Consider the following 24,457-nt stretch of genomic DNA (forward strand, 5'->3'; position numbering starts at 1 on the left):
TTGTCCTCCTCCAGGGGATCTTCCTGACCCAGGAATCGAACTCGTGTCTCTTACATCTCCTGCATTGGCAGGCGGGTTCTTTTATCCCTAGCGCCGCCTGGGAAGCCTCTCCACTGGAGGGAAGACCAACAGATTTTCCAGAAGTGGGTCTTGTCTCATCCTGGCCCCTGATTCCTGCTGTAGAAATCCCACAGCCAGATATGGAGAGGCTGGGAGCAAGTCCCCTCACCCAACGGAGCCAATAATCTCCTATTGGGACAATGAGGGTAATACTTGGGCTGTGCATATGGACATCAATCATAGTAACAGGCTGCAAGGCCTCAAAGAGGTCTCTGGGAAGCAGAGCCAGAGTGTCTGTCACTGTGTGTGTGGTGGGGATGCCCTGGGGTCGTGGTGAGTGGCAGCACCCCGTGATCAGTTTCACTCACCTGAATTACACCAATGGCTGCTCTTGACTGAGCACTTGCTGGGTGCCAGGCACTGCTGTAAACACTCCGCTTCTGTTAACTCTGTGTCTTAGAACAGCTCTGTGAAGTAGGCGTCCCCACTTTACAGATGAGGACGCTGGGCCCAGGGACATTAAGTGACTTGTAAGGTGTGGTGCTGGACATTGAATTCAGGCAGCCCCTGAGCCCCACTCTTTCCAGTGACTTGGTGCAGAAGCCATGACTAGAGGCCCTTGGTAACCAGACGAGGCCGGGGCCTTGTCTTCGGCTGTGAGAGCCTTGATGAGTGTCTGGACAACACAAAGATGGGCAGAGATCGAGGCCTTGCTGCAAGGATGCGAAGGTGCACATTGAAAGGACCTGTCTGGAGCCTTTCTCCATGGGGTCACCACTGTTGTTTGGGACTGGGTAATTCTTCATTGTTGGGGGCTGTCCTCCACCTGTTAGGGTATTTAGCCATCCTTGTCCTGGCAGTAGCATCCTTTTCCCTATTAGATAAGACTATATATATATATATATATATCTCCAAAATATATCCAATTTGACATTGCCAAATTCCTTTGAGGAGGGCAAAATTACCCCTGACTGAGGCCCACCAGCCTAGGAGTCAGAGAGAATAAGTCCTGTTTCTGTCTCAAGGTCTCTTCTGTACCTGTGGGTTATGGTCTCCCAGGAAGGCAGTGGCACCCCACTCCAGTACTCTGGCCTGGAAAATCCCATGGACGGAGGAGCCTGGTGGGCTACAGTCCATGGGGTCGCAGACTGAGCAACTTCACTTTCACTTTCTAAGGTCTCTTATGCAACTGACTGCCTGCAACTGTGGCCAGAAGCCAGCTTTTCTGGTCCCTGGGGATGCAGGTGGGAGCGGGAGAGTGCCTCTGTGGATCTCAGCTTTGAGGCCAAAGTGGATTGAGGGTACGAAGGTGAAGCCTGGTTGAGATGGGGACCAGGCAGTGACTGCCTCCCAAACCTTCACCCCTTCTTCTCTTTTTCTATTAGCCAGATGCATGGCACTTCTGTCACTCCGTTTCTGTAAAGAATCAATTGAAACGATCAAAAATGTGGCATCTGATGAGATTAAAATTAGATTCTTACAAAATACGAAGTGGAAGAGAGAGGGAAAAAGTAGAAACAGGGAGCCCCGTGACTTGCACAAACCCTACTTTTGTTGCCTGGGAGCTGAGCAACGTGGCTTCCCATGAGAAGGAATTTGGAGCTACCCAGGGGCGGGCTCTGTACACTGGGGAGCAGGGGACAGGCTCCACCCTTCTGAGCTCCCTCCAGGTCTCCCTGCCTCCCCTTCTCCAGGGCCTCTCCATCCTCTGCCTCCTCATCCTTCTCCTTCCTTTGATACATAGGCTTTCATTATATAAATATATTCTAATTATAGAAAACTTGGAAAATGCAGATTATTATAAAGGAGAAGTTTTTAAAAATCAGCTGTAATGTTGCCACCCCCAAGAGAACCACTGATAACACCCCCGTATGCTTAGACATTGAGTTTACCAAAATTAGATCGTACTGTGTATCCTATTTTATAACAGCTTTCTTTTTTCCCCATTTAATTTGTCCTAGACCAATGGGAGGAATCCAGCCTTTCCGGGGTCCCCCTGCCATTCATCCCATCAACCAGGAACTCCCTGGTGCTCAGTGTTGTGGGGGCAGACATGAGTGAGGACCAGAGCCCTCCAGCCCCACCTTAACTTCCCGGAGCCCTCCCAGGCTGGGAAGGGACACAGACAGGACCACTGATGGCCCAAGTGTTGCCACAGGCGGTGTCTTATCTTTGAAGACTTCCTGGAGGGACCCAAGCTTGATTAATTGATGGATTGATTCTTTGAAGAATCACTCAGATTTGGCTGGAAGGACAGGATGAGGGAGGGCATGCCAGGGAGGGGGTGCAGTGAGCAATGACTGGGGTGGGGGCAGCCCAGGTAGGTTTGCAGGGATCTTGAGAAGTGAGATTCAGAGTTTCCATAAAACAAGCCTTCTGTCCTGCTGACCACAATGAGGATGAACAGTTCCTGGATAATTCCCACCATCTGCTTTTCAGATCCTTGGAGCTGCAGCCACGGCCCGGGCAACCTCCATTTCAGTCTTGCACTGGCTACCTGCGTCCTCCCTGTGGTCTAGACTGCCCGGGTTATCTCATCCTGCATCCAGGATCACGTATCTTCGCTGGCCTCTCAAAGCCTCTTCTGGCCGCCTGACGCCCTCTACCCTTCTCATCTTGGTTCCCAGCCAGTGCCCACTTCATGGTGGGTGATCTGGGTGGTCACACGGAGTCCTGAGCTTGGAAAGAACCCACTCTTGGTTTGATGTTGTCACTGTCTTGAAATTCCTAAGAATTGTTGAACCAGGGCCTGCGTTTTCATTTTGCTTAGGGCCCCATGGATCATGTGGCTGGTCCTTCACTCAGCAGAAGGCCTCATTTCCCCTTTTATGAAGGTTGTCTTAGAGGCCCCGATGCCTCGGAAACCCAGCAGGTTCCCATCTGTCCCTCTTCCTCTGAGGCCACCCTTCACCCTGGCTCTGGGGCCAGGCCCACTTGGACTGCTCCCCACTGGCTGTCTGTGTGTGTGCTCTCATTCACCCTCTTCCTGCTCCTTTGCTTCCTACACACAGGCTAGGTTATTGCCATTCTTCAAAGGCAAATTAAAAAATCCATTTCTTGCACAGCTACCCGCCCTTTCCTTCCCCAATACCCTCCCACCACTTCTAAACAGTCCCCTAGGAAATCTCTGTTCTCTTTGTCCATGTCAGTGTCATCTCCTGAAGTCTTGTTTCTGGGCCCCGCACCCCCCATCTGCACATCCTCTCTGCAGATATTCAAGCCCCTGACCCAGGGGTCTTCTCTTAGCCCACGCTCCCTGCCCTCCGAGGCATCACATCTGTTGAGCCTTCCAGCTGGTCCTCACCCTCCGCTCCTGGCACCCTTCTCCGCCTTTCCTCTCTCCTTCCCTTCCATCTCACAGATGTGGTGAAACCCAAGGGGTCTCTTCCAGCCGTGCCTGTGGCTTCACCCAGGGGTGAAGATGAAAAGATGCCCAATGGTCCAGCACGGTGGAGGGCTGGAAGGGTGGATGTGTGACCTGACACAGAGGAGGTGGGACCAGCCGGGTGAGAGTCCCAAGAGTGGTGGTTGACGAGCAGTCACACCGCAGGACTGTGGGGTAGGAGGCTTGGGAAAGCAAGAGGCACCCCAGCCCCGCCAGAGACCAGGGGCGAGCTGCCGTAACCATGGTAGGGGCTTCCACTGCCTGTCTTCTCTCATCCATTCATCCGTTCCCCAGTCATGGAGCACCTATCAGGGCCAGGCACCCAGGGCGCCATGTAATGTGTTAATTATACTGGGCCATGTGGTCACCCTGCAGGGGCGAGCAAGGCGCTGGGAAAACAGCGGGGGAGCAAAGCATGCAGATTCCCATCTTGCCCAAATTTAGCCTGTAGTTGGAGAGATTATTAAGCAAACAAAGAGACAAATAACAAAGCAATCACAGCTTTCAGTAAGCTTTCTGATGGACAAAAATAGGGTGCTAGCAGAGAGAGTGTGGGGCAGGCGAAGGGCAGTGTGGTTGTGATTTTCTCAGAAGGGATCTGAAGGGTAGGGTGGGCAGAGCAGAGGGGAGAGGATCCCAGGCAGAAGCACACGTGGCAAAAGGCCCGGAAGGAAGTTCTCTCTTGCCCCGGCCTTTGGGGCATAGCCATTGTGGTTGCTGAAATCACCTTGGCTCCTAGTGATATTGATAGCTTCGTCCTTTGATGTGGGTAGCAGCGACTTGACCGGGTGTCCACACTGTCACCGCGCACTTGAGCCACGCAGTACTCTGGTAGTCACTCATTTCCTTGTGTCACGCCTGACCTCCATGGGAGGAGCCAGGAGTCCAGTCTCGGAATGTGCAAGGACCTCAAATATGGGGCCGGGTGGAAGCTGGGGTGCAGGGTTGGGTTTCATTACCTGGGGTATTTACTGACCAGTGTCCAAGAGGCAGACAGTTCTAAAGCTGGTCCAGGCTGGGGTCCCCCCGCCCTAAGGTTCACAAAACAAGTTGGGATCTAAGGGCATAGCATCCAATTTGTAAGATGTTTCCCATCTGGCAGAGAGTGGAGTAAGAATCCTGTTCAGGGCTGGGGTGTGGGGAGCAGAGTCCCATCTTTCAGGGGAAGAGGGCTGATTGGAGCTTAGTGAGGCTGGATGAGCAGGCCTGAATGTCAGGTTTGTGCCTAGAGAACCAGGGCAGAGTGGTCCATGGGTGTGTGAGGCCCCTCAGGGCTGACACCCACCGGTCCCCAGATGGCAAGCCTAGGCATCAGTTACAGCTCTAAACTTGGCCTCTCCTGTCCCGTCGGCCTTGGTGAGTACAGAGTCCCTCTGCTATGGGCCCTTCGCATATTTCCATCTTGATCCACAGCCTTGCAGACTGTGGCCTGACAGCCAATTCTTTCTCTTTGCTGAGAGTACATCTTGGTTTATTTTTCTCCATAAATTGTGTTCGATGGCTGTAGGAATGTAGAGAATTTGTTTTTATATCATTATCATCGTCATATCGACCACTTACTCGCTGCCAGCATCGTGTTAAGCACCTTCCCTATATTAACTCACTGAGTCATCACAAAGCTCTTCCGAGGAGGGCTCCATCATTCTTTCTGTTCTGCAGGTGAGGAGATGAGGATCAGAGAGGGAAAGCGACATCCCTCGGGGCACACAGGGCGTAAATGACAGAGCCGGGGTCTGATTTAAGTGTGCAAGTGCTGGGCTTGGACTAGCTCCTGTGGAATGGAGGGTTCTGGGGAGGGGGCCTTTCTGCCCTCAGCACAAAGGCCATCCTTTGCAAAGGGGCCTCTCGGAATTTTCACCTCCCACTTTTCTGCTGTGCCCACCTCTGCCCCTGATCAAGTGGCTCTGCCTGGTTTCACCCCCTCCCACTCCCACACTGGGTCCCCCTCTGCTTTCAGGCCAGGAGCAGCCAGGCCTGCCAGGCTTCCAATCGGACTGCCAACTGTCCAGTCGGACAGTCAGGATTAAAGGGGGAAGTCCGAAGCTGCTCCGGCCAATGTCACTGCCAGTGTACAGCGCTGCTCCCCTCCTCTGCCCAGCCCCCAGCTTGCCTGCCAGTGCTCAGATGTGTGATGCTATAAAAAGCCAAGTAGTAATATGCAAATCACCCTGATTATTTATGGCCAAGTTAGTAAATAAGCCAGAGAGACAAGGTGGGTTGTTGTTTTTACGATCTCTGCAGTCCTCGTAGGAAAATCTACGGTAAGCAGAGTGCGGGTGATCAGAGCCAGAGCCCATGGTTTAATAAACACAGCCTAATTAGCAGGCACCAGGGACAAACAAGAGAGGGGGCTGTGGAAGGGAGTCACAGGAAGCCAGCAGCCAGACAGAAGGTGGTGGAGGAGGCGGAGGGCAGAGGTGGGCAGCTGGATCCTGTCTCAGCCCACCTCTCTCAGGCCCAGCCTCTGAGCCACCTGCTGGGAGGGGGTGGGGCCCAGGCCACAAATCACGATAATGGGCTGTACATGTTGCTATGGGTCCTGCCAGAGTACCAGGAGCCTCTGCTACTAAAGCTGCCGAAAAAAAATGTCAGAATGAGACTGGCGAGGGAAGCCCAGGGATGCGGTGTTCAGGAGAGGGAGAAGGGATGTTTTCTGCTAATCGTCAGCCTGGTGCTGAGGTTGGCCTGGCTTGCTGGGCGCTTAACCTGACAGTTTTCAGTGCTGTTGCATTTCTGCAGTGGCAGCCCTTGGGAAGGTGTAGGCAGGATGGAATCAAGGGAAGAGATGGGCAGGGGTCCAGCGGCACCCCACAGACCAGAGCAGAGCAGGAAGGCAGGCAGCCAGGGGCACAATCAGAAGACCTGTTGGGCATTTGACCCCCACCCTCCACACAGATCAAGCGCTCAAGTATCCAATGGAAGTGGAGGAGATGCAGCAGACCCAGTAGATGCCCTGACCGTAGCTCACTGATTAGAGCCCGGGTCCCTAGGAGCAACCAGCAACTAGCAAAGGAAGACGCTTGGTCAATACCCAGCTTCCTCTCCCGTCAAGTGTGACTACTTGACATTGCCTGCTCTATACCTGCTCCCAGCATCCCCCAGCGGGATTCACCATGGCACCTTGTGTGACTAGCACCCCTTTAGGGGGTGCATTTCCTTTCCAGCTCATGTCCCTTCTTCTTCACTGTGCTTCCTGGGATCAACTCACTTGCACTTGATCCCTTAACGCAGGTCTTGCTTTTGTGGAAATCCAACTTGGGTGATTATAGCTACCAGGTGCTAAAAATTTTGATAGAAATGATTATAGTAATAGCCATTGAGCACTTTTGAACTCGTGTTGGAGAAGACTCTTGAGAGTCCCTTGGACAGCAAGGAGATCCAACCAGTCCATCCGAAAGGAAATCAGTCCTGAATATTCATTGGAAGGACTGATGCTAAAGCTGAAACTCTAATATTTGACCACCTGATGGGAAGAACTGACTCATTTGAAAAGACCCTGATGCTGGGCAAGATTGAGGGCAGGAGGAGAAGGGGACGAGAGGATGAGATGGTTGGATGGCATCACTGACTCAGTGGATCTGAGTCTGAGTAAACTCTGGGAGTTGGTGATGGACAGGGAGGCCTGGCATGCTGCAGTCCATGAGGTCACAAATAGTCAGACACGACTGAGCAACTGAACTGAACTGAGCACTTACAATGTACCAAGCACCATTCTAAACATTTTACCTGTATTAACTCATTGAGTCATCTCAACAGTCTGTGGGTGTGATACCATTATTAATCCTTATTTGACAAAGGGGAAAAAGAGGTACAGAGATGTTAAGGAATCTGATGATGGAGCACTGCTTACTTTAGAAACTAGTTTCTTATGCATGTGTGCCAAGCCACTTCAGTTGTGTCTGACTCTTTACAACCCTAGGGATTATAGCCTGCCAGGCTCCTCTGTCCATGGGATTCTCCAGGCAAGAATACTGGAGTGGGTTGCCATGCCCTCCTCCAGAGAATCATGACCCAGGGATTGAACCCTCGTCTCCTGCAGCTCCTGCATTGCAGGTGGATTCTTTACCACTGAACCACTGGGGAAGCCCCAGTTTAATCATCACACTAAATTGTAGGCCTTTGGGATATTTCCTGAGTACCTCTTTATTTCAGGCCTTGTGTTTGTATGTTGGGATCTAGAGGTGAATTAGACATGGGCTCTAACCTTGGGGATGTCAAAATAGAAACATACAGGAAATAGACAAGTCCATGCAGTTTGGAGAGGTGTGTCCAGAGCAAGAAGAGTTTAGAGGCAGAGCACCTAGAGGAAGCAGGAAGGCACAACTAAGGAGGTGCCACTTGAGTCTTGTCTTAAAGGAGAAGTTGGAGTTAGAAGATGGCGGGGAATGAATGTGTGGGAAGAGTCCAGGCAGAGGATCAGTGTGTTTAAAGGGAGCAGTGTCCGCCTTAGTTGTATTCTATATGGCTGGGGCACAGGAGTGAGTTGGTTTCTTTGCTTGTTTGTTTACTGTTATTGTTGTTCAAGGTGGGTACTGGTGACTGATGGGAGAAGAGGCAGAAATTAGATTATGGAGGGTCCTTTTGCCATGCCAAGGGGAGAGAGTTCCCCGGGGCTCTGACTGTGTTTGCCATGGTTCATTTCCTTAGTGGGTGTTGAACTCAAGGGTGCTCATTATGTTATATTCTTCTCTAGCCTTTCTTATATTACTGAAAGATTCTTACCTTTAAAAAAATGATTTAGAAGAGAGGTGATATATGTATAATTATGGCTGATTTGCCTTGTTGTATGGCAGAAACCAACATAACTCTGTAAAAATAAATTAAAAAAAATAATAGAACTAAAAAAATTTTATTTCCCGTTATCTAAGGAACGTTTCCCTTTCTCACATTGGAGAAGACTTTAACATGTTACTTTTCTTATCAGTTTATAATTTGATACTTCATTGTTCTTTATATGTAAAATGGAGATACTAATATTCCCTCCCAGAAATATTCTTGTAATAAAATTTTTAAAAATAAAGGGGTACATGAAGACAGTTTAGAAACAAAATGTTTCTACTATAAATTGGAAGATTAGAAGATTTTCATTGTAGAACTTGAAGTAATCACCCAGGAACTGGATTAGCAATTTATAAAGCTTCATTTTTAACAGATATTGTTAGTAAATTCCCCCTTTTAACTAGGGGTCTCGAGGCTGGAATTTAGTTTTCCTGCTTAGAGAGCTACAGTTTAGACACAGGTTTTAGTTCTCATATGTTATGCATATGACTGCAGCAAAGAGACATGTCACACAGCATTCCAAGTAAGGAACCAGATTTGAGTACTGAAAGTCACACCCAGTTTGGGAGAAAACTTTCTGAAAAATCCCTTATTTGAAGCAACATAGGAGCTAATTCCCATGAAGACTCGGGAATCTGCATCTAAATAAATATTTTGAATGTTCAATGGTCTAGGGCATAAGAAAATATTTTGCATACAGTTCTAAAATCTCAGATTCCATTAGATACAACTCTAATGGTAGAAAGTGAAGAGGAACTAAAATGCCTCTCAATGAGGGTGAAAGAGGAGAGTGAAAAAGCTGGCTTAAAGCTCAACATGCAGAAAACTAAGATCATGGCATCTGGTCCCATCACTTCATGAAAAATAAATGGGGAAAAATGGAAACAGTGGCAGACTTATTTTCCTGGGCTCCAAAATCACTGCAGATGGTGACTGCAGCCATGAAATTAAAAGATGCTTGTTCCTTGGAAGAAAAACTGTGACAAACCTAGACAGTGTATTAAAAAGCAGAGACATCACTTTACCAGCAAAGGTCCGTCTAGTCTTTGGACTATGGTTTTTTCCAGTAGTCATGTACAGATGTGAGATTCAGACCATAACGAAGTCTGAGTGCCAAGAAATTGATGCGTTCGAATTGTGGTGCTGGAAAAGATTCTTGAGAGTCCAAGGAGACCAAACCAGTCAATCCTAGAGGAAATCAACCCTGAATATCATTGTAAGACTTCATGCTGAAGCTGAAGCTCCAGTACTTTGGCCACCTGATGCAAAGAGCTGATTCATTGGAAAAGACCCTGATGCTGGGAAAGATTGTGGCAGGCAATGTACAGTACAGTTGATCCTGTGAATTTAAAACAACCAGAAACTGCCATCTTTCAGTAGGATCACTGTTAGGAGAGAATTCTCTAGTAGCCTTTTGGATTTCTTCACATCTTGTAAGCAAGGCATGGATGATCATTTAAATCTTTTAAAAGGATAATCTTTTAAAAGATTTTTGTGTAGCAGACAATGCTGGAAGTTAGAGATAATGTCTCTCTCTTACATATATCTTATATTAACTTAAAATATCCCTTTTGTTATTTATTAATTTTCAGGATTATATATGTCCAATAAAGCTTGTTAATTCCGTTGTCCTTACAGAATTTTTTTGTCTGCTTGACCTATCAACTACTGAGAGAGGTATATTAAAACTATCCATTCTGATGGAGAAAAAAAATAAAAAGTATTTGGAAACATAAAAAGAGTTAGGAAGTAAACAACCCACCTGGCTAGACCAGAATCTTTGCTCTCGTCCCATGGACACTCTAGCCCTGCAGAAGTTTCCCAAAGCCTCATAAGCTTTCCTGGCACCAGGACACACAATCAGAGTCAGCCTTGAGCTCAAGGAATGTTTGGCAACTACTTTTACAGTTTGGGTCTGGACTCAAGGACAAAAATTTACCTATCTTCAAGTCCTCTAAATTAAGCCTGAGGGGACCTTTTGGATTTGGGTCTCTGTCATACCAATCATAAATTGACCAGGGTACCATCTATGTTCCCATCTGGGACATTAAAAATGATGGTACTAAGGACTTCCCTGGTGGTCCAGTGGTTAAGATTCCGCCTTGTGATGCAGGTTACTCAGTTTCAACCCCTGTGTTGGGAAACTAGAGTCCTACGTGCTGCAGGGCAGCTAAGCCCTGAGCCACAGCTACTGAGCCCGTGGGCTCGAGAGCCCAGATGCCACAACTAGACAGTCCGGGCACTGCAAGGGAAGGTCCCGCGTGACATGGTGAAGACTGCCTGGGCCACAACTGAGACCCAACGCAGCCAAAGAGTAAAAGTATTTTTTGAAACTGATGGTAGTGCCATGGTTTAGATCTTAGAACAGAAGTGGAAACACTGTTGAAATTTGGAGTGAAATGCCATTGTTCAGCTCTTCTTTTTGGCCAATTGCATGGATATAGACAATGTCAGATGACACCACCCTTATGGCAGAAAGTGAAGAAGAACTAAAGAGCCTCTTGATGAAAGTGAAAGAGGAGAGTGAAAAAGTTGGCTTAAAGCTCAGCATTCAGAAAACTAAGATCATGGGATCTGGTCCCATCACTTCATGGGAAATAGATGGGGAAACAGTGGAAACAGTGTCAGACTTTATTTTTCTGAGCTCCAAAATCACTGCAGATAGTGATTGCAGCCATGAAATTAAAAGACGCTTGCTCCTTGGAACAAAAGTTATGACCAACCTAGACAGCATATTAAAAAGCAGAGACATTACTTTGCCAACAAAGGTCCATCTAGTCAAGGCTATGGTTTTTCCAGTGGTCATGTATGGATGTGAGAGTTGGACTATAAAGAAGGCTGAGTGCCAAAGAATTGATGCTTTTGAACTGTGGTGTTGGAGAAGATTCTTGAGAGTCCCTTGGACTGCAAGGAGATCCAACCAGTCCATCCTAAAGGAGATCAGTCCTGGGTGTTCATTGGAAGGACTGATGTTGACGCTGAAACTCCAATACTTTCACCACCTAATGTGAAGAGCTGACTCATTTGAAAAGACCCTGATGCTGGGAAAGATTGAGGGCAGGAGGAGGAGGGGAAGACAGAGGATGAGATGGTTGGATGGCATCACTGACTCAGTGGACATGGGTTTGGATGGACTCCGGGAGTTGGTGATGGACTGGGAGGCCTGGAGTGCTGCAGTTCATGGGGTCGCAAAGAGTCGGACACGACTGAGCGACTGAACTGAACTGAACTGAGACAATGTCAGTGTTAGAAGATATTGGATGAAAGGTACACAAGAACCCTCTGTACTATCTTTGCAACTTTTCTATAAGCCTCAAATTATTCCAAAATAATGTCTTTATTTAAAAGTCATGATGGACATGACAGGACTGAGGCTTGGGCCCTACTGTAAAGCCCTATTCCCAATTGACATCTGAGCATGGTCGTTGAGCCAGTATTGTGGTTCTATCTAGCCCACCTTTCCTCTTTTTGTGTGTTTATACCTCATTGAAACCTGGGTACTCCATACCTGTCACATTTTCCTGATTTTCCCAACTAGTAAGTCTTTCGACACGGGAATGAAGGTAATGAGGATGCTCTTGGAGAGAGAATACCACTGGATCAAAAAGTTCATCAGAGGTTGCCTTGAAGTGGCATGCTTTCTTGCCACATTTTTAGAAGTTAATCTATGAAAGATTTATTTTTCATTGACCTTTTTGGAAATCTCTAGAGCAGAGCAGACCTGTTTTCCCCAAGGAAGAAAGACAGGAAGAGGATTTCAAGGATGGCAGAGCCCAGCAATGAAATGGACCCATTGTGACCCTCCGTGTACCTTCCTTGGTGATTTCTTGTTTCTGCTTTGCTCGGAGGGACCGAGGAAGGTAGAGTAATGAGGAGTTAGTCACCCATGGAGGTGTCCCATTCTGACCTAGAGATAGTGGGCACCTTTCCATCTTTCCTAGGCAGGCGACATGGCAACTCGTCTTCCCCTCACATTGTTCTAATTGTCCCTGCTGATTAATGAGGTCACTTAAGGTATCAATTACTGTCCTGCCAAGAGAATGACTATTAGACTGAAACAAAGGCCCATGAACTTGCTTATTCTATTAAAAAATAAAGTAATGAGAGATGATTAATGGTGTGTGTCCTGAGAGGAGCCACAGGAAGGGATGGGCAGAGAGGAAGGTAGAAATGAGCATTTTCTGATTAGGAGGTTAAAAAAAAGGTTCTTGTTTAGAAATAGCTTTCTTCCTTTCAATTCCTCTTCTTGAGAGAGCCGTCTAGGCTCAGTGTCTCCACTTCCTGGCTAGTAATGGCTTCCCCACTGTAACCCAGTTTCAGTCTGACCACTTCACCATACTGCCCTGGGAAAAGCCACCACGGCACTATCTGCCATATCCTTCGACCCTCTGACCCTCCCTCACCAGACCCATCAGAAGTGTTTGCTGCCATGCACCACTTTGTCCTGAGACACTTTCTTTTTCTAGCTTCTCTGGCACCACCAACTCCTCACCTGTTTGTACCATTTCATACGTATTTACTGAGATCTACTGTGTGCCAGGCACCTGCTGGGCCCTGAACACATAAAGTTAACCAAGATGAACAAAGTCCTACTCTAACTTATATTCAAGCAGAGGAAGATAGGCAATTAACAAATAAATACATGTCAAGAAGCCGTTGAGGCATATGAGAAAATAGATTGTGTGACAGATGAAGGATGATGACAAGGTGTGATCACATGGGAGGTGAGGTCAACGGGAGCCTCTCTGCGGACATGGTACCTCCATCACTTTCATGTGTCAGTCCCTTACATCCTGCCGCTGTCTCCAGGTTCCCACGTCTTCCTGTGTATCATCTCACTCTCCATAGACTTGGGCAGGATCTTGGGGACTAAGGGATTTCTCTAGGTCAGTCTCCACTTTGCAAAGTGTGGCACCAAAGATGACCAAAAAGATGGCATCCAGGGGGGTAAAACCTAGTTCCAAGTTCAAGCTGCCAGTTGACCAAGTCTAAAGCTCTAGATAAGGAGACAGAATTCAGGGTTAAGGAAGCAGTTCTGAATCCAGGGCTGTGGAGTGTTGTATGAATGGCGCCCCTTGGAGCTGTGCCCCAGGGTAGCCTGGAAACCAGAGAGAGTCAGAGAATCATACAGACGCTGGCAGAGCCCCAAACCCCCTGCAAAAACATCCCCGGTGACCAAGCTCACTGCCCCTGTGGCTCCTTCCTCTCAGGTCTCCAGGTGAAGACACAGGGAAGGACGTTTTACTATCAACTACACATCTCTCTCTTGTGTGGATGTGATAATTCAGGTTGATCCCCCGCTGTTCACTACCACCATCACCCACCACCTGTGACCTGGCCTTCAGTGCTGTGTTCATATTTCACAGCTGTGGGCCCTGCTTGCCTTGCCCCGGGGACCCAGCCTGAGCAGAGACCCTGTCACTCCTTTGGCTCGGAAGGGAATCTGTGCACTGCCTGTCAAAGGCCATGGTTCTGGAGACTTCTGTGTGCCTGGTTACCTGGATCATGGGAAAACAGCAGATGTGGCCCTGTGGCCTCGGCCTGGCCCTGCCTTCCACCATGTCCAAGGGGCCTTAGTGCCCAGGTCAGGATAGGGGCTGAGCTCCTCAGCTTCTTATCCGTCACCTGCTGGAGGTGGGTGTGCAGCAGCTGGTGATGGTGATGGTTGTCATTCCTGGCACAGGTACGGCGCCCTGGAAGTTCTGTCTCTAATATGGAGATCCCGACCCTGCAGACCAGATGCCGTGCTCAGAGCCGGCTCTGGTGGCCAAACGGGAAGAGCTTGGTGGTGCAGGAGCAGGTCAGGTGGGCCACCCCGCTCTCTCAATGCAGCCTCCCCGCCCTCTTGCGGATAGTTTCAGCATCTCAATGCACCCAGAGCTCACAGACACCCTGCCTGCTTTCTTCCCAAGGTGGCCTCAGCATCCACGAGAGGCTAGGCAGGCACAAGTCCCTAGGATGGAGAATCTCCAGGGAGAGACACTTTGGCTGATCACTTGTATTTGAATAGTCTTTGTTTTCGTCTCCCTAGTGTGCAAGAACAGGAAATGCATAGCGCTTCCGGATAATGCCTATTCTCAGGTGGTGCTATCTCAGGCCCTAGGTAGATCCCAGTTGCTCCATGGAGCCCCTTGAGGGTGTTCAGACCTTGAGGGCAGCCCTGATGGAAAGAGAATAGCTCCGCTTCCCAAAGAGTGGCTGTCCCTGGCCTGATTTGGGGGAGATAGGTACAGAGGCAAGAGTCTTCTGGAACATGATGGCCCCTCTTCCTCAAAGCCCCCTTCCCCATGTCCATCCCACCACGCCCTCCTCACCCACCTCCTGAAGTTGGATGTTTCAACCTCTGCTGTGGAGGATCAGGCTGGGTCAGGGTTTTCCAGCATCCCATAGAAGCAAATAAAGTCTGTGCCTGAGCAGCCTCCAGAAAAACCCCCTCTCTCGGGGAGACTGGTAATTAAGCAGTCATGGCAAAGATGTGAAGGAGGAACAGCTGGTTGTCTCCATTTGTTCTGGCACGGGTTGGAGAACAATTTCATAAATTACGCGTGAAGTTGGGTGTTATCTTTTCCTCCGCTCATGCCATCTTCTTTGCTTCCAGTGACCTTCCTGTCCTCTCACTACCATCCATGTCCTTTGGATGATTGGCTAATAATTTTTCTTTTCCACCAGCTCAGGCTGGTGGTGTCAGAATCCCCTGGCACATCTCTCTTGCTGCACTTACTGTGTTGCATTATCATTGTGTCTTTGGCAATAATAAACTTAGTTATTAACTCCTCTTGAGTACATGGTGCTGTTCTCTAATGCTGGGTATAGTCCAGGGAATCCAATGAATAAAAATCCCTGCCATCATGGAATTCACATGCTGTTGTGGAAAGATGGACTTAATAAACAAGGATTCATCAAATATGTGTCAGATGGTGATTCGTGTCATGGAGAAAGTGCAGGACAGAGATCCGAAACTAGGAAGTGGTGGTGGGGAGGGTTGCAATTTTAAATGGCGTGTTCATTGCAAACCTAAGTGTAAAAGTGAACAAAAACCTGAAAAAGATGAGGGAACCAGCCTTGGACATGTTGGGGGAAGAGATGGGATAGCTGGGGAAAGTTACAAGAGCAACATGTGCAAAGGCCCCAAGGCAGAAACTTTGACAAGTGTGTTTGAGAAACAGTAAGGACCCATTAGGCTGGAGCGACTGAGCCGAGGGAGACGAGTTGGAGATAAAGAGAGAAGTAATGGGGTGGGGGTGGGAGTGGTGGCAGAGGACTGCCCAGGGCTTTTAGGCTGTTGTGAAACTAGGACACTTTTAGAATTCTAAGCAGGAAAAAAAAAAAAAAAAAAGAATTCTAAGCAGAGAAGGGACACGATTGAATTTAATCATGCTGGCTGCTCTGTTGAGAATGATCTGTAGGAGGACAAGGGGGAAATGGGGAGACCAGTTTGGTGGTTCTTGCAATAACGGGGCAAGAGGCATGTGTGCCCATCCATACACAAGATGGGTGACTCTAATGAAGGTGATTAGAGTGGCTGAATTTCCAGATAAATTAATGTGAATGCTTGAGGGCCAGGGCCAGGTCTTATAAATGTCTATCCTCAGAACCAAGCATAGTACATTATATGTAATGGGGCACATGATGAATGTTTGTTAAATGAATGATTTGAGGAGAAATACTTTTTCAGTGTTAATGGTGGGAATAAGCCAAACTCTGGTCTCTCTTTTGTACTTAAAGGATCATAATCTCAGGTTAGTATCCACCTAGATTTCCTAAGCTAGTGTTGTAAAGAAGGTCATTCATGGGTGTGCTAGACTGAGAAGTGTGGGGCTCCAACTCTTATTTCTCTTGCTGCAGGACTTCTCAGAGCCTTTAATACAGTAATGCTCAGGATCCCAACACTTCTTAGTTTGAGGAACCATTAAATGCTTCCGTAATTTTTCCATTGTGCTCCATGTGTAGAAGAAATACCTATCAGCCCCATCTGTTAAGCAGCAAGGTCTGACTAGCTGAATAAGTACTTACACCCTAACAACTCTGTAGCTCTTTGAAAAATAATCAATATAAATTGAAAGAAAAAATGCGTACTTTTATTTCATCCTTAAAAAACTGCAAGTAATGAATGGAATGTGTGTACTTATTGGGCTCTACACAGCTTCTCAAACCTAGGCGTCGGATTGGATACTATCAGGACTTCTTTGGTGGTCCAGTGGTTAAGACGCTATGCTCTCACTGTAGGGGACCCAGGTTCGATCCCTGGTCAGGGAACTAGATCCCACGTGCTACAACTAAGACCTGGTGCAGCCAAATAAATGAAGAAAATAAAGATTGGACACGAGCCCACCCTATTCCATACTGTTTGTCACACGGCACTTAACTTTCTATCACAGCAACCACCAAACACCAGTCTGCAAAGAAATGATATCATTTAATGGAATGTAGCTTCATGTTGAAACCCTTGCTACTTTAAGCTAATCCTTTGTGTGTCCACCAGATACTGACTATCACATATCCCTCAATGTGCTTGTAAATTCCCTGCAGCACCCCAGGTACCTTGGCACGCTATGGTGCTGCTTTGAGTAGAGCATTTCCCAAAATTATTTGCACATGTCTCAGGCAAAGCTGTTAATATAACACCGGATAGTATTCTGTGGATTGTGCTGGGGAACTGTTGAGAGAGAGCTGGAAGAGAATACCCAGAATTCCCTGCTGCAGAACCAGAAGCTACTGTCCTATGGGAAATACTCTTGGGTGTTGACTGAGTATTTGTATTGAGAGGATTTGCATTTCCAATATAGCGTGCTGCTCCCCTAATTTTAGACCTCAGCAGGAGGGCCTCTTAAGACTCCAGACCTTGCTTCTACAGCCTGCATGCCTCCTAGAAAGTATATATGAAGACGTAGAAGCCTACAGTTGTTCCCACCCAGCCATGTCCTTAAGACAGATATTCTGGCCTCCAAAAATAAATGGACACGGGCAGCTGAAAACAGAGGTTTGTACAGCCAGTGGATGTTCTCTGGAGAGACTGAAACACTTGAGAGATGATCCTTTGGACTTAAGCTAGGCTTTTTCAACAGCTATCTGACTACTGCTGGGTCACTCCCAGAAATGGGAGTTTATTACAAAGATCCCCAGATCTTGGCAGCACAAGAACCATCTCTACAAAATTCTGGTTACTGTGGGTTTCAGGGCTTCTGAGACCAGGAGAATCAGTGCTCTTGTATCTAGTGTAGCAGCAGCATGATCTCCGTGACCTGCTGCTCTGGGCATTTCATATCCCAGAAGGCGTCATGGAATCCCAACCTACGGGATACTCTGAGAAAAAGATGTGTGTTTGTGTATACATGTACATATAGATGTATATGGGCTTCCCCAGGAGCACTAGTGGCAAAGAACTTGCCAGCCAGTGCAGGAGACATAGGAGACACAGGTTTGATCCCTGGGTTGGGAAGATCCCCCGGAGGAGGGCACAGCAACCACTTCAGTATTCTTGCCTGGAGAATACCATGGACAGAGGAGCTTGGAGGGCTACAGTCCATAGGGTCCACAAAGAGGTGGAAATGACTGAAGCGACTTAGCACACACATATACTTCAAAGCAGAGAAGGCCCAATTTTTCCAAGTTTCCTAGTTTTAGGAGCTCTTGATGAAATGCAAATAGAAGGTATCAGTGAGAGCATGTTTCTGTAGGGGTGTCAGTGTGTGTCTGTGTATTAAGTGTGATTATGACTAATGTCCATCAATTACCTGAAAATTACTAGATGATGCCTGTAATGATAGTTCTGTTTTTAGCTTAATGGTTTATGTATCTAACTAGTGGCTGCTGTCTGGAGTAGGGCTGCTAGCAAATCAAAACACTGTTTGCCAAGCCTGTCAGTGTGACAAATGTTGCTTACATTTACTCTTTTATTCCGAAGGTCAATTGCCATGTCTTCTTTTTAATATCATTGTTTGATGTGCTAAGTGCCTTAAATGAGAGCCACTTAATAAAGGCCTAATTTGCTACTTTACTGTTTATTCCTCGATAATTCTGTATTAGTTGGGCTCTTTAAGATTGCAAGGAAGAGATGTGCATGGATCACCCGCACAATTACTGAGCCCATGTGGCACAGCTCAAGACTCCGTGCGCGGCATCAGAAAGATCCCACATGGTGCAAATATGATCCCACGTGCTGCAACTATGGCCCAATGTAGCTAAATTAATTTCAAAAAGAATTCAAATTAATTCTTTAGGAAAAAAGAGTGAAAGGGTTTATGCTCAAATGTATTGGGCAACTGTTATATAATCTGTTCCTGCCTTGGAAGTTTGCTGTTAGCTTATTAAAAACCCCCATAAACACCTTTTTTTTTTCCTTCTATTTTCTGAAAAATTCTTGCTTCACTTTGTTTAACCCCGCATTTCCTATTTCTATGTAACCACTGAACACCTGGAATATCCTTTGGAGAATAATCTAGTATTTGTACTTTGCAGGAGAATTGGGTTGTGTTCTGTGTTGAGCGTCCCCAAGACCACTTCTTTTAGCTTAGTTTCAATGCTTGACTAGGAAAGCTCAGAGGACTCAGCATATAGTCACACTCCTGACTATGATTTATTATAGTGAAAGGATATAGAGCAAAACAGCAAAGGAAAACTGTTCATGGGATGAAGGTTGGGGGGAGAAACCAGGCATAAGTGTCCCAGAGTCCTCTCCCAGTGGAAACACGCAGACTGAAGCTCAGTTGGAGACTCGGTGCCCAGAGTTTTTATTGGGGACTGATGGCATGGGCACCCTCTGCCAAAGTTCCAGATTCAGAGGGAAAACAGGTGTTCAGTAGAAACCACAGTGTTTGTACAGATAGTTTAGGACACTCTTATTAGTTCTGGGAAAGATGGGGACCCTCTTGAAATCCATGTTCCCAGACCCCAGCCAAGGACCAACCTTGTAGATTGGCCTTTCACAGGCGAATAGTCAAGCCTTTTCTGTCTACTCTCTGATGGTTATTCATTCATTCATTCTTTACATATTTGTCTTAATCACCTCAGGTTGCTAGAACAAAAACTCCTTAAATGGATGGCTTATAGACAACAGAGATTTATTTCCCATGCTTGGGTGCTGCCAGCACAACGAAGATCTGGTGTTGCAGACCCTCCAATGAGGAACCCTCTTCTGGGTTACAGACTGCCACCTTCTCATCATATCCTCACATGGTGGATGGAGAGCAGAAAGAGGAAGCAAGTTTTGTCGTGACTCCCGTAAGGGCACTAATTCCATTCAAGAGGGATCCACTCTCCCAACCTCTTTGATTCCTAATTACTTCCCGAAGGCCCCACAAACTAATACCATCAAGTTACCTGTGGGTAGTTAGGTTTCAACATATGAATTTGGGAGGAGCATAGTTCGCCTTATTTGTGCTAGTAATGCAGAGGAATTAGGAAGGGATTTCCTATCAAGAAGGAAAGATAGATACATCTCAAGATACATTCAATAAGAATACAGTCAGTAAGAAAATCAATTCATTATGATTGGAATGCATATTTTAAAGAAGTACTCTGTTCTTGGAGAATATTTATCAGAGGTTCCAAAACTGTTTCCTAGAGGAAATAATGTTCAAACAGAGACCCCAGAAGTTAGTGGGAGATGGATATGTCAGATGGTGTTGGCCTGAGTGGCTCAGGGGGAGAGCAGTGTTCCCAGGCATAGGGGCAGTTCATGCAAAGGCCTGGGGCACATTCAAGGGAAGTGTAAAGGCCAGTGTGGATGCAGGCGAAGTACTACAAAGGCAAAGCCTTGAGCTGCATCACCCAAGGGATGGTCTGTCTCTGTCACTCTTGGTCATCATGCCCTTGGAGCTGACCAGATCTCTGTTTTCACTCGAGGTTTAGAGGTCCAGCCATAGCAATACACATCAGGGGCAACTCCTTGTATTGTCCCCTATCCTCAGAAGGCCACCATGTGCTTGGAAGACATTTGCATAAATCCTTACTCTTCCACCTGTCCCATCCTCCTGTTTCTCTTGTTGTCATTCAGTCGCTAAGTCATTTCCCAGTTCTTTGTGACCCCATGGTCTGCAGCATGCCAGGCTTCCCTGTCCTTCACTATCTCCCAGAGTTTGCTCGGACTCATGTCCATTGAGTTGATGATGCCATCCAACCATCTCATCCTCTGTTGCCCTCTTCTCTTCCTCTCCTCAATATTTCCCAGCTTCAGGGTCTTTTTCAATGAGTCAGCTCTTCGCATCAGTTGGCCAAAGTATTGGAGCTTCAGCTTCAGCATCAGTCCTTCTAATAAATATTTAGAGTTGATTTCCTTTCGGATTGACCTGTTTCTCTAGACTTTGGGAATCAGGATTTACACATACTCTAGTAATGGAGTCCCTTCTCTGTAATAATGGATTCCAAGGCTTTAGACTGGAGTTTGTGACGATGAATTTCATTCTGATCTTTCCTATGGTTCCTCTGATCAGTAGGAGCAAAGCCATGTCCTGGTGAGCTTGGCTCACGGCTCTGACCCGCCTCTGATGTTCAGCATCTGAGACCCATTGGCACTCAGTAAGTAACTGAGAAATTAAAGTTGGATTGACCTCTAGAGGCAGCCCATTCCCTCCCCAAGCGTATGTGATTGCCCACGTTCTTCTGTTTGTGGACCCAAGTCGCCCCCACCCCCGAGCCTCTGTACTGGTGGTCCTGGTTCTGGCTCAGCATTTCATGAGGACATGGTGTGTCGGGCATGGTCTTTCCAGGGTTTGAAGACGATTCTCATTCTGACCAGTCCTCTTTCACTTTTCATGCCCACTTCCTTCAGCTGTTCCTCACCTCACAGGGTTCCCTTCATGGTCTTATTCCAACCTTTGCATTTCAGAGCCCAGAGGCTCTAACCTAAGCAGTTGGTAGTCAGTTAGCTAAGAGCTTTGGGCTTCTCAAACATGGGTACCACCTTCGGGAGTTAGAAGACTATATTTCTACAGAAAAGAATATGCAAATGCTTCCCTTGGGTGAAAGAAGTGTCATATCATTGCATTAAAAAAAAAATGACCTAGAGTCCCTACTCAGGAACGTGAGAAAAGTTCCATTTAAGCCCATGTTGGGGTTCCCCAAAGTCATGCACAGATCCCAATATTCCACAAGGGCCCCTGGTCTTCAGGCCATACTGGCCACTGCTGATCTGGTCAAGCCTCAGAGCTTCTTGTAGGTGGACAGCACCCTTCAGCTGAATCCGGGCTGACTTGGGTAGGGGAGTACCAGCCCTCTGGTGGGCAATCCAGCCTCGCTCGGTACCCCATGGAGCCATTCCCCTCCTCAACCTCCACAGAGTGCAGAGGGTCCAAGTGGGGGGCAATCTCACCTTCCCACCGGGCTCATTGCTTGCTCTCCACCCTCCCTGTACTCTCCTTTGCCCCCCCTTACTGATAGCCCCTTCAGAATCCTCTCTTCTTCCTGAAGGTGTTCAGGCTGGTTTTTCCTTGTATCTCACTCCGTTTTGTGGCTATATAGGGAGGTCACCAGGTCAGCGAGTGTTTCTTAACTATGTCCTATGCTCTCCCCGTCCTGTTGTCCGTCCTGGCAGCATCACGATGATCTGTGACACCATGTGGCTGTCCCTGGAAATGACAGATAACCCTCCATTCACTCGTTCAGAAGTAAATATTCAGGGAACTGGACATGGATGGGCAAAGCAAATGTAGCCACTGTCTCCTTGGAGATCTGAACAGAATAATCACACACACACAAAAAATCTACCTTGATAAACATCTACTTAGAAACTGCTCTTTAATAACAGCACTGTGCTGGGTACTGTGCGTGTACTCAATTGTGTCTGACTCTTTGTGACTCCATGGACTGTAGCCCACCAGGCTCCTCTCTCTGTGGAATTTTCCAGGCAAGAATAGCAGAATGGGTTGCCATTTCCCAATCTAGGGGATCTTCCTGACCCACGGATCGAACCCATGTCTCTTGTATCTCCTGCGATGGCAGGTGGATTCTTTACCAACTACACCACCTGGGAAATCCTGGAACTGATAAACGCTAGCAAAGAAAATAAAAAGGTAATAGTCAGGATGGACCATGTATGGCTATGTGCATTAATCACACAAATAACACAAATATTTTCTAAATTTTTGATGCTTTGACATCTTAGGGCTTTGCTGACCCAAGAGAGGTGGCCCCTCTTGGGGTTAGCTGATTCTGAGATACAGAGAACTGTTCTTCTGGGAGTGAGCCTTTATATGCAAATAAACCAATCCAGAGCCCACCCACGTCCTCTACTAAGCTCCCACCCATTAAGTCACTGTCCCCTGTACTAATCACCCCAGAGTCATGTGTCAGACAATTAAGGGCTGCCACCTGCTTACCCTGCCTCATCCATTCCTTCCCCCATGAAAACCTCAATTAAAGCCTTTGCTCATGATTTGCTCCTTTCCTTCTACATCCCCATCACTTCATGGCCAATAGATGGGGAAACAGTGGAAACAGTGGCTGACTTTATTTTTCTGGGCTCCAAAATCACTGCAGATAGTGATTGCAGTCATGAAATTAAAAGATGCTCACTCCTTGGAAGGAAAGTTATGACCAACCTAGACAGCATATTAAAAAGCAGAGACATTACTTTGCCTACAAAGGTCCATCTAGTCAAGGCTGTGGTTTTTCCAGTGGTCATGTATGGATGTGAGAGTTGGATGCTAAAGAAAGCTGAGCACCGAAGAATTGATGCTTTTGAACTGTGGTGTTGGAGAAGACTCCTGAGAGTCCCTTGGACTGCAAGGAGATCCAACCAGTCCATCCTAAAGGAAATCAATCCTGGGTGTTCATTGGAAAGACTGTTGTTGAAGCTGAAACTCCAATACTTTGGCCACCTGATGTGAAGAGCTGACTCACTAGAAAAGACCCTGATGCTGGGAAAGATTGAGGGCAGGAGAAGGGGAAGACAGAGGATGAGATGGTTGGATGGCATCACCGACTCGATGGACATGGGTTTGGATGGACTCCGGGAGTTGGTGATGGACAGGGAGGCCTGGCGTGCTGCGGTTCATGGGGTCGCAAAGAGTCGGACAGGACTGAGCACCTGAACTGAACTGAACTTCTACATCCCCACCCACCCTGGCACTTTCTGTTGTGGCCCTGTGTTGCAAGGCACGCTTCCTCCCCCAACTTTGGGAACTGTAACAAACTAACTTTTCAGTGACAGTTGTCTCCTCATTTGTTGCCCTCACCATATCTGAAGAGTAATAAAAATCTACATTTTGAAACATTGAGGGTAACAAACAACACTGAAATCTCAAAGGCTTAGCTCACTAAAAGTTTCTTTCTTGCTCTTCTGTTGGGTTGGCCAAAAAGTTCATTCCTTCCACAAACTCTTATGGCAAAATTGGAATGAACTTTTTGGCCAACCAAATGCATGCGAAAAAAGTTTACAGGGGCTCCCTACTTGGGGAGTCACTCAGAGACCCTGGCTGACTGGGACCCAAGTTCACTGCAGCAGGGGAAAAAGGAAGGGGAACTTGGCCAAAGGAACCCAGGTTCCTCGAGACTCCTTCCATAAAACAGCACACTTAGCTGCTACCCACGCATCTTTGATGATGCCAGTGCCGTGGCCAATCATGAGCTCACCAATGGTGGGGAGGGCCATTCCACTAGTGTCTGGGAGGACAGCTGGAGATATATGAAGAGCAGCAGTGACCTCCATGGGGACCTTCGAGAATGCAAAATAGATAGACTAGTCTGGGAGATAAAGAGCATACCTTTCTGAAAATAATGTTGACATTTGTGATGAAATCCGAATAATGAGAAGGGGTTAATCGGATAAATAGGTGGAGGGGACCTGAGAAAGTGTCCTAAAAAGGAAATAACATGGGCAAAGGCCCTAAAGATGATTGGTTGGCCAGTATGATGGGATGGAAGCCAGCTGTGTATCAGGGAGGAGGGTGGCAGAGACGTGTGGAAAAGGATTTTATCACTGACACAGGCGTGCAGACTCATGTGATAGTGAGTGGGTTTTTCAAGTCTGCTTTATTGTTGTTTTCAAGTTCTCCACAGGAAGTGTACCCCTTATTGCCTGCTCTCTATGTACTGCTGCCCCTTCCCTTGACCCAGGAAGACTGGAGGGACTGGAGCCAGGCAGGATACAGGGCAGAGTGGGCAGGGGCTGAGTGGTACAGGCTTTGTGGACCTCCTTATGGAACTCTTAACCGTAAGGACAGCAAGAAGCCATTGATTCTGAACTGTGATTCTGAGCTGTGACAGTGACAGTGGGGTTATGGCATCACCAATCTC

At 47.3% G+C, this 24,457-nt stretch overlaps 1 protein-coding gene and 1 non-coding gene across 2 annotated transcripts in view; both read left to right on the top strand.

The window, feature by feature from the left end:
- CSMD2 (CUB and Sushi multiple domains 2) overlaps positions 1 to 24,457 on the top strand; it is a 677,437-nt gene that overhangs the window by 90,185 nt on the left and 562,795 nt on the right. The gene's annotated exons all lie outside the window — the stretch shown is intronic.
- Positions 16,408 to 16,480, top strand: TRNAE-CUC (transfer RNA glutamic acid (anticodon CUC)). The gene has a single exon. It is a non-coding gene; the product is annotated as a tRNA-Glu (tRNA).

This window comes from Muntiacus reevesi, chromosome 1 (assembly GCF_963930625.1).
Source record: "Muntiacus reevesi chromosome 1, mMunRee1.1, whole genome shotgun sequence".
Classification (NCBI taxonomy): domain Eukaryota; kingdom Metazoa; phylum Chordata; class Mammalia; order Artiodactyla; family Cervidae; genus Muntiacus; species Muntiacus reevesi.